The 8226-nt window shown below is 43.8% G+C and overlaps 1 long non-coding RNA gene across 1 annotated transcript; it reads right to left on the bottom strand.

Moving 5' to 3' along the window:
* Window positions 1-1291: 1291 nt before the first annotated feature.
* LOC137524184 (uncharacterized) lies at window positions 1292-5647 on the bottom strand. Its single transcript, XR_011022641.1, has 3 exons — window positions 5551-5647; window positions 4641-4778; window positions 1292-1399 (listed from the first exon to the last, which is right to left on the bottom strand). It is a non-coding gene; the product is annotated as an uncharacterized lncRNA (long non-coding RNA).
* Window positions 5648-8226: the final 2579 nt, after the last annotated feature.

Below are 8226 nucleotides of genomic sequence, written 5' to 3'. Positions count from 1 at the left end.
ATAAATGGTGATTCGCGGGTTAATCACCAGGGTGCCACCTCCATGCATGACGAGTCAAATGGGGCATTGTTCATTAGATGAGCCATTTTTAGAGGTTTTGATGTAGTAGTCAGGAAAAGATATGTACAAATTTTAAAATTTAATTGCAAATCCAAAGTGTTTTTTATGTGCATTAAACATAGAATGATAGCAGTTAGGTAGTCATCCAGTAGATGGCGTCAGTGCAGGAGATATATGGCTGATATAAGATCAAAGGCCCACTGATGCGGAAGCGAAACTGAGGCGCATGACAAGATGGATGATGCGCTTCAGCATATTTTAATCAGGATGTGATGACGTGGTCGCACGCGACCTACGGGTCGCGTTGGAGTCAGCGCGGGGGAAATTGGTATAAAAGACGTTGGACGCTCCAGTGACGTCAGCCTCTGATGAGTCCTTTGCGGACGAAACGCGTAAGGCGGAGCTTGGAGCGCCTGACGTCACTGGGAGCATACTGGGAAGCACGAGCCGGTTACAAGTTATACACAAGCGGAAGCGCCGCAGCGGAGACGGGACGCCGAAACCGCACTGGAGGTGACACCGCAAGGCTTATCTGGGCCTGATATGCGCATTATCCACCTATATGACGTGAGTGCATTTTAGCGCAGGGCATTGGTTACTAATGTTTTACGGTTTTACGCTATGTTTGGCCTTGTTGTTTTATTGTGATTTTAAGAGGAATCTGGATTAAACTCTTTTGAAGATTTGAGGCGGTTGGTTCGCTGGCTTATTGATTCATGCGAGAGACCCACCTGAAAAGTGAGGTGGACCATATCTGGTGAGCCTGCATTCTGAAGGGGTCGTGGCAATTATTACATCAAGTGTGGAGCACGTGTGGAGCACTTTAAATCACTGGGGTGTCAGTGTGAAAATATAACAGTAATGCACTATGTACAGGTTTTCATCCTGCAGGTTATGATATGAGAAGAGGAGCGCTGTCTGCATATATATCAATAGACTGTCTGTGGATTGATGATAGCGAAGACTCTGAACTTGCTGTGGACATAACTACTAATTAATCTTGGGAAAGTTTTTAGTGGGTGGGCGCATTCTGTACCATTATAATAATAGTGAAAAGAACAGGCAGGGTCGCCAATATTTTACCATTTCTCTTTAATAAACCTTGTGCGTGAATACAAGAAAAATACAAAGGTTTTAGTGCAATATTTTTTTATACATACTGAAATTTTCTATGTAGACCTAATAGAATACTCTGGTTCAGCCGGCACTGAGTTCCACAGCAGAGCTTCCATTTCAGCAGCCTCACCATCACTGCGGTTTGGCAGCCAGCACCAAGACGTTAAACATCCACAACTCAACTTCCGTATCCGTGGAGGACACGCCCATAATCTGGAGGAACCTGCAACAGAACCAAGATTCACCATGTGATCATTTAAAGAGGTCATGTGATCACTCCCAAGATGTCATATGATCACTCCAGGAGGTCATGTGATCACACCAAGAGGTACACACCTTAAAATTAAAACAAACCTGTGTCAAAAATGGCTGGAAGCATGTACAGATATCATGGGGAGCAACAAGGATTTGTTTTCCTATTTCTGGTCTGTATGTTTTCTAATTCAGTGTCTTATAAGTGAACAGGAAATCTGTGGTCCTGCATTTGCCTTAATCGGTAATACATGGGAGCACACTTATCCATGTGAAGAAAAACATGCACTTTAATGTGTTCTCAATTGCTTTTTTTTGTGTGCATTGTTCATGTTTTAGCGTTATGCTTTTTATTCACTAGCCATCTTTGTGGCAGTATATCTATGCCCTGTGGGAAGACTGTTCCCGTTCCAGGTTGTAGTTATTCGTCTTCTGCTTGTAATGTGCAGTGCACGCGGATGTCGCGCCCAGGACACCCACCATGGTGGCAAAAAACAACAAGATACAGTAGAATCCCTTTATAGTAAACTCCAAGGGAAAAGCAAAAGTGGTTTACTATAGTAGAAGTTAACTACATCAGAAATTGTCATGCTCAAGCACTTAAAGTATACTGTAGTACTGTATGTTAATTCTGGGAGTAATTTTTTTTTCCAGTGCTTCAGCAAGCGAGCACAGTGTTTAAGCTAGATTAGAATGCACAGTGTTCAACAATGCAGGGATTTACATAGAATAATCATGCAAGAGCTTGCACAGGAAGCATAGCTCTCACTAGTTATTGCAGGTACATGTGCTCATCTGTCCACATTTCTGTGAAGCCTGGATGATACTGTAGTATTGCAGCCATCAGGCCTGGATTTAAATCACAGGAGCCTATAGACACAGATGTCCTGGCACCCTAGACTGCACCCTCCATGAACCTACAAACCCCCTCCGAACCGCACTGCAAGTGTGCTGGCTGTCCCAGCTATCACTTCTCCCTTACTTTCCCTGCCTGGCATAGGAAGCTACAGGTGCTCCTTAGTAATAGGTAGCCAGAGGTACCCTCAGTATTAAGTGTCTAGAGGTGCCCCTGACTGAAGGGAGATCTGGCCAGAGGAATACCGAGAGGTGGGTGAGTAACCTCTCATTTACACTCTCATTAGGACTCTGTATAGGGAAGGAGGGAGCCCTTGCGGAGAGAAGCGAGATGCCTTTCCATCATCAGGTGCCTGTAGGCACGTGCCTACAGTGCCTTATGGTAAATCCGGCCTTGAAGCCATGCACAAGCAGGTCACAGGTGACAGGCAATTCCCTCAGTAATCAGGCAGCAGCAGCAGCAGCTTACACAGGAAGCATAGGTCTCACTGGCTGTTATTTTTGATCTAATCCTTGCAGGCCCAGAGTAGTGAGCAGTTAGCAAGCAGGCTACAATTTGCTGCCAGCCTGCCCATAGCTCATGGGACTCCTCTGACATATGGCGCATGCAGCCGCCCACTTCCCACTATAGAGGGATACAGAATACCGCAGGGGCAAAGAAACAGGTTTACTATAACAGAAGTTCTATTATACTTTTATAGTGAACTCCAAGGGAGCAGGGAAATTGAATATTTATAAAGACACATTTGCTGGGACTTGTGGACTGAGTTTCCTATTTCCAGAGGTTTAGTATATCAGATTATACTATACCAAGTGTTACTCCCATGTACTTATAATGGTGCTTGGCCGGGACCTGGACATTAGTTTAGCGTGGCTGGATAGTGTACTGGTTAAGGGCACCGCCTTTGACATGGCAGACCAGGGTTCAAATACTGGCAAGGGTCGGTACCTATTCAGTAAGGAGTTTAAGGCAAGACTCCACAACATTGAGCGCGTCCCAGTGGCTGCAGCTCTTGAGAGCTTGGAGTCCAACTGGAGAAAAATCTGAATAAATATTATTATACCTAAATGTTTACTGTATCAGAGTTTACTATAACAAGATCATACTGTATACATTATTCCTTTGTGATAAGTAGTGATAAAGTTATTGGCAAATGAATGGAAAGACCTAAAAGGCTGAAAGGTGAAAATTGCTCTAGCCCCAAGACTAAAAAAAAAAAAAAAGTTTTACTCACCTGGGGCTTCTACCAGCCCCCTTCAGCCGTCCCTTGCCACGCAGTCTCGCTCGGATCCTCCTGTCCCCGCTGGCAGCTACTTCTGTTTTCGGCGACAGGCCCAACAGGCCTGGGAACGCTAGTGATCCTTCGCGTTCCTGGCCGCAATAGCAGTATAGAGGGTGCTATTGTGGAAAAGGAACGCAAAGAATCTCTTTGCGTTCCTAGGCCTGTCGCTGAAAACAGAAGTAGCTGCTGGCGGGGACAGGAGCATCCGAGGGAGACTGCATGGGCACGGGACAGCTTCAGGGGGCTGGTGGAAGCCCCAGGTGAGTAAAACTCATTTTTTTTTAGTCTTAAGTGACCCTTTAAGCCTCAGTGGTGAAGTGATTAACTTATCTGACTTTTTAACTAGAGAAAAAAGGAAAAGGAAATACATCAAACAACCCGCCGCTGGTTAAGGAGACTCTGTAACAAAATTTTGAGCCTTATTTCTTCTATCCTATAAGTGCCTATGCCTGTTCTAATGTGCTCTGGATTACTGCAGCCTTTCCTAATTGCACAGTGGCTGTATTATCTCTGTTATAGGTTCTAATCTCCTCTCCTCTGTCTGGTCTGTCGGGCTAAGGCTTGAATGTGTGGAATGTGCAGGGCTGCTTGTGATTGGCTAGAAGCTATAGACACCCTCTCCAGGCCCCCTGCACACTCTGTATGACTCACACACGGAGCTCCTCTCAGCTTATCACTTGCTATGCCTTTTGTTTGTAAACACTGCATAAAACTGGCAATTACAAGCCAGGATTGCAGCGGGGAGTGGCAGAAACAGCACAGAGGGGCCCAGGAGAACATAATGAATAGAATGGTATGCTGCTTTTTATTGTAAGAATTTTACAGTACAGATTCTCTTTAAAATCACTCGCACCGCTTTCTCACACCCGCATCAAAAGCTCAGACGCCCCCACAGTAATAACAGTGCTGCAGTCTATGGGGCTGCCGACAGCGCCGGTTGCCATTGTGCCGAAATTGCCGTATCTGTACGTAAATGTTTATTCAAAATTGCTGTGTGCCGGTGAATACTCATTGTGGTCAGTGAAAATCAAGTGTGAGCACATGAGTTATATACTAAAGACTTTACTGACTTACTTTTCCTGAGTTGTTTGTACCATTTTCTGTGCTTTTTCAGGCTCCGCCCCCAGGAAGAGCTGGTACATGGAGAAGGTCTGAATGAGACCCATGACGGCTGCCAAAGACATTGGGATCTTCGTCACCACTTTTTCTAACCTGCAAAGGGCAAACAGATGTAATACTGTAAAACTGTACAGAGTAAACACTGAATAAACAGTCTAAGTAATACCAAAAATGATCTATATCAGTGGTCCTCAAACTAAGGCCCGCGGGCCGAATGCGGCCCCCCTAGGCTTTTTCCCTGGCCCCTAAACACATAATGTAACACTTATAGATGCGGCCCACTGCACCATTAAATATCGGTGGCCCACATATAGAATAGCGGTCCTGGCATTCGCTGTATTTCAATCGAATTCCGCATCAGGTGACACTGCTGTCCAACTGAACGGCAGGCAGTCACCTGGGTATACTTCACTGTCTGATGCTCAAAGACGTTCTCCGGGCACCGCATGACTGAATGGCTGCTGCTGGTAGTTCTCCTCCTGGCATGATTGGGGGGAATCAATACCTAGACTCAATGTAATGTTTTTCAACATCATTTTATGTATGTTCCGGCCCCCCAGCAGTTTGAAGTATTTTGACCTGGCCCTTGACCAAAAAAGTTTGGGGACGCCTGATCTATATAATGTAGAAGGCGATGCTATGCTGAAAGCTATAAGCCACTTACAGATCAGACCGGCAGCAGCCAAGAAGTTGAGCTGACCATAAACTCTTTTGCTGCTGAATTGCATAAACTAGCACATGTACACTTTGCATTATATACATAACGGCTGCCTGCTGTAGTATTTTAGTATTTGTCTAGATATACACCTTACAGACAGCTAGACAGATAAACAAAGAGGTGTGAAAACACTAAAAAATACTGCACCTTTTCTTGTCTGTATAAGGGATTGCTTCAAATATTTCCTCGTAACCGGTCTTAACATGATGGACCTTCTCATGCTGATACGGAGCCAGAATCTTCTCCACCTGAACAATAAAGGGACAGGTTTTAGCAACGGTCACATATAGCTTTATCTTTTCAGTTACACAACATATTTACTTGAGGTCTTTTAAAGCGAATTCAAGGTGAAAAATAAACCGATGAGATAAACAATTATATTTATCCTCCTACTCCTAAAAATGACCTTGTTTTAAGTATCCCAGGGATTTCTTTTATATTTAAACATTCACAAAGTAGGTTGAATGTTTTGCTGTCTCTAATCAGTGGCAATCTATTAAAGAGAACACGAGTTGGGTACTAAGAATCCTATTGACACACAGAGGCTGGGTCTGCATATAATGCCCAGCCTCTGTTGCTATACTGTCTCCCCCAGGCCCCCCGCGCTCTGCTATCCCCCATAAATCACACAGCTGTGCTAGCCACACGCAGCGTGTCGATAGCAGGCTGTTTACATCAGCACAGTCACTCTTGCCGTTCCCCCGCCTCCTCTATAGCACCGCACCAACCTGCATCCCTTCCCTCCAATCAGCGGGGAGGGGAGGGACGCAGACGGGGGAGTGGCAGTGCAGATGTAAACAGCCTGCTAGCTATGTCGTTAGCATGGCTGTGTGATTTATGAGGGACAGCAGAGCGCAGGGTGGGGCCTGGGGGGAAACAGTATAGCAACAGAGGCTGGGCATTATATGCAGACCCAGCCTCTGTGTGCTAATAGGATTCTTAGAACTCACCTCGGGTTCTCTAAGTGTCCCAGAGTGAAAATACATGAACTATTGAACTTTTCCTACCACTCCCCGTCCTCAAAAGTTGAATTCTGCCAGGAAAACATTGATGGCTGTAATTAGCTTATCAGTGATGTTTACTATATTCTCATTGTACCGACAAGACAGAAGCTGCCACTTCCATGCCTAAAACTGTTTCAGGAAGCAAAATAAAGCAAGTAAAACAGCCTAGTTATTAAAGGGACTCCGAACACCTCTCATGGGCATGCCTTTAAAGTGACTCTGTAACAATTTTTTCAGCCTTAGTTCTTCTATCCTATAAGTTCCTATGCCTGTTCTAATCTGCTCTGGCTTACTGCAGTCTTTCCTAACTGCACTGTCTCTGTAATAAATCAATGTATCTTTCCTCTGTCCTGTTTAAGCTTGATTGTGTGGAATGTGCAGGGCTGCTTGTGATTGGTAGAAGCGATACACACCCTCTGCAGGCCCCCTGCATACTCTGAATGACTCATACACTATGCTTAGCTGAGCCTATTAGAAGCTGGTTAGTTTGTTTGTAAACACTGCCTAAAACTGTTAATTACAAGCCAGGATTGCAGCACAGAGTGGCAGAAACAGCACAGAGGGGCACAGGAGAAAATAATGAATAGAATGGTATGCTTTTTATTGTAAGAATATTAGAGTACAGATTCTCTTTAACCACTTAAGGACTGCAGTCATAAAACCCCTTAAGGACCAGAGCCTTTTTTTCCATTCGGACCACTGCAGCTTTCACGGTTTATTGCTCAGTCATACAACCTACCACCTAAATGAATTTTACCTCCTTTTCTTGTCACTAATACAGCTTTCTTTCGGTGCTATTTGATTGCTGCTGCGAGTTTTACTTTTTATTATATTCATCAAAAAAGACATGAATTTTGTCAAAAAAATGACTTTTTTAACTTTCTGTGCTGACATTTTTCAAATAAAGTAAAATTTCCTATACATTTGAGCGCGAAAGTTATTCTGCTACATGTCTTTGAAAAAAAAAAAACATTCAGTGTATATTTATTGGATTGGGTAAAAGTTATAGCGTTTACAAACTATGGTGCCAAAAGTGAATTTTCCCATTTTCAAGCATCTCTGACTTTTCTGCGCACCTGTCAGGTTTCATGAGGGGCTAGAATTCCAGGATAGTATAAATACCCCCCAAATGACCCCATTTTGGAAAGAAGACATCCCAAAGTATTCAGTGAGAGGCATGGTGAGTTCATAGAAGATTTTATTTTTTGTCACAAGTTAGCGGAAAATGACACTTTGTAACAAAACAAAAAAAAAAAAAAAGTTTCCATTTCTTCTAACTTGCGACAAAAAAAAATGAAATCTGCCACGGACTCACTATGCTACTCTCTGAATACCTTGAAGTGTCTACTTTCCAAAATGGGGTCATTTGTGGGGTGTGTTCACTGTCCTGGCATTTTGGGGGGTGCCTAATTGTAAGCACCCCTGTAAAGCCTAAAGATGCTCATTGGACTTTGGGCCCCTTAGCGCAGTTAGGCTGCAAAAAAGTGCCACACATGTGGTATTGCCGTACTCAGGAGAAGTAGTATAATGTGTTTTGGGGTGTATTTTTACACATACCCATGCTGGGTGGGAGAAATATCTCCGTAAATGACAATTGTTTTATTTTTTTTACACACAATTGTCAATTTATAGAGATATTTCTCCCACTCAGCATGGGTATGTGGAAAAATACACCCCAAAACACATTATACTACTTCTCCTGAGTACGGCGATACCACATGTGTGGCACTTTTTTGCACCCTAACTGCGCTAAGGGGCCCAAAGTCCAATGAGTACCTTTAGGATTTCACAGGTCATTTTGAGAAATTTCGTTTCAAGA

This window comes from Hyperolius riggenbachi, chromosome 7, assembly GCF_040937935.1.
Source record: "Hyperolius riggenbachi isolate aHypRig1 chromosome 7, aHypRig1.pri, whole genome shotgun sequence".
NCBI lineage: Eukaryota > Metazoa > Chordata > Amphibia > Anura > Hyperoliidae > Hyperolius > Hyperolius riggenbachi.
This window is presented reverse-complemented; position numbering and strand designations above follow the sequence as displayed.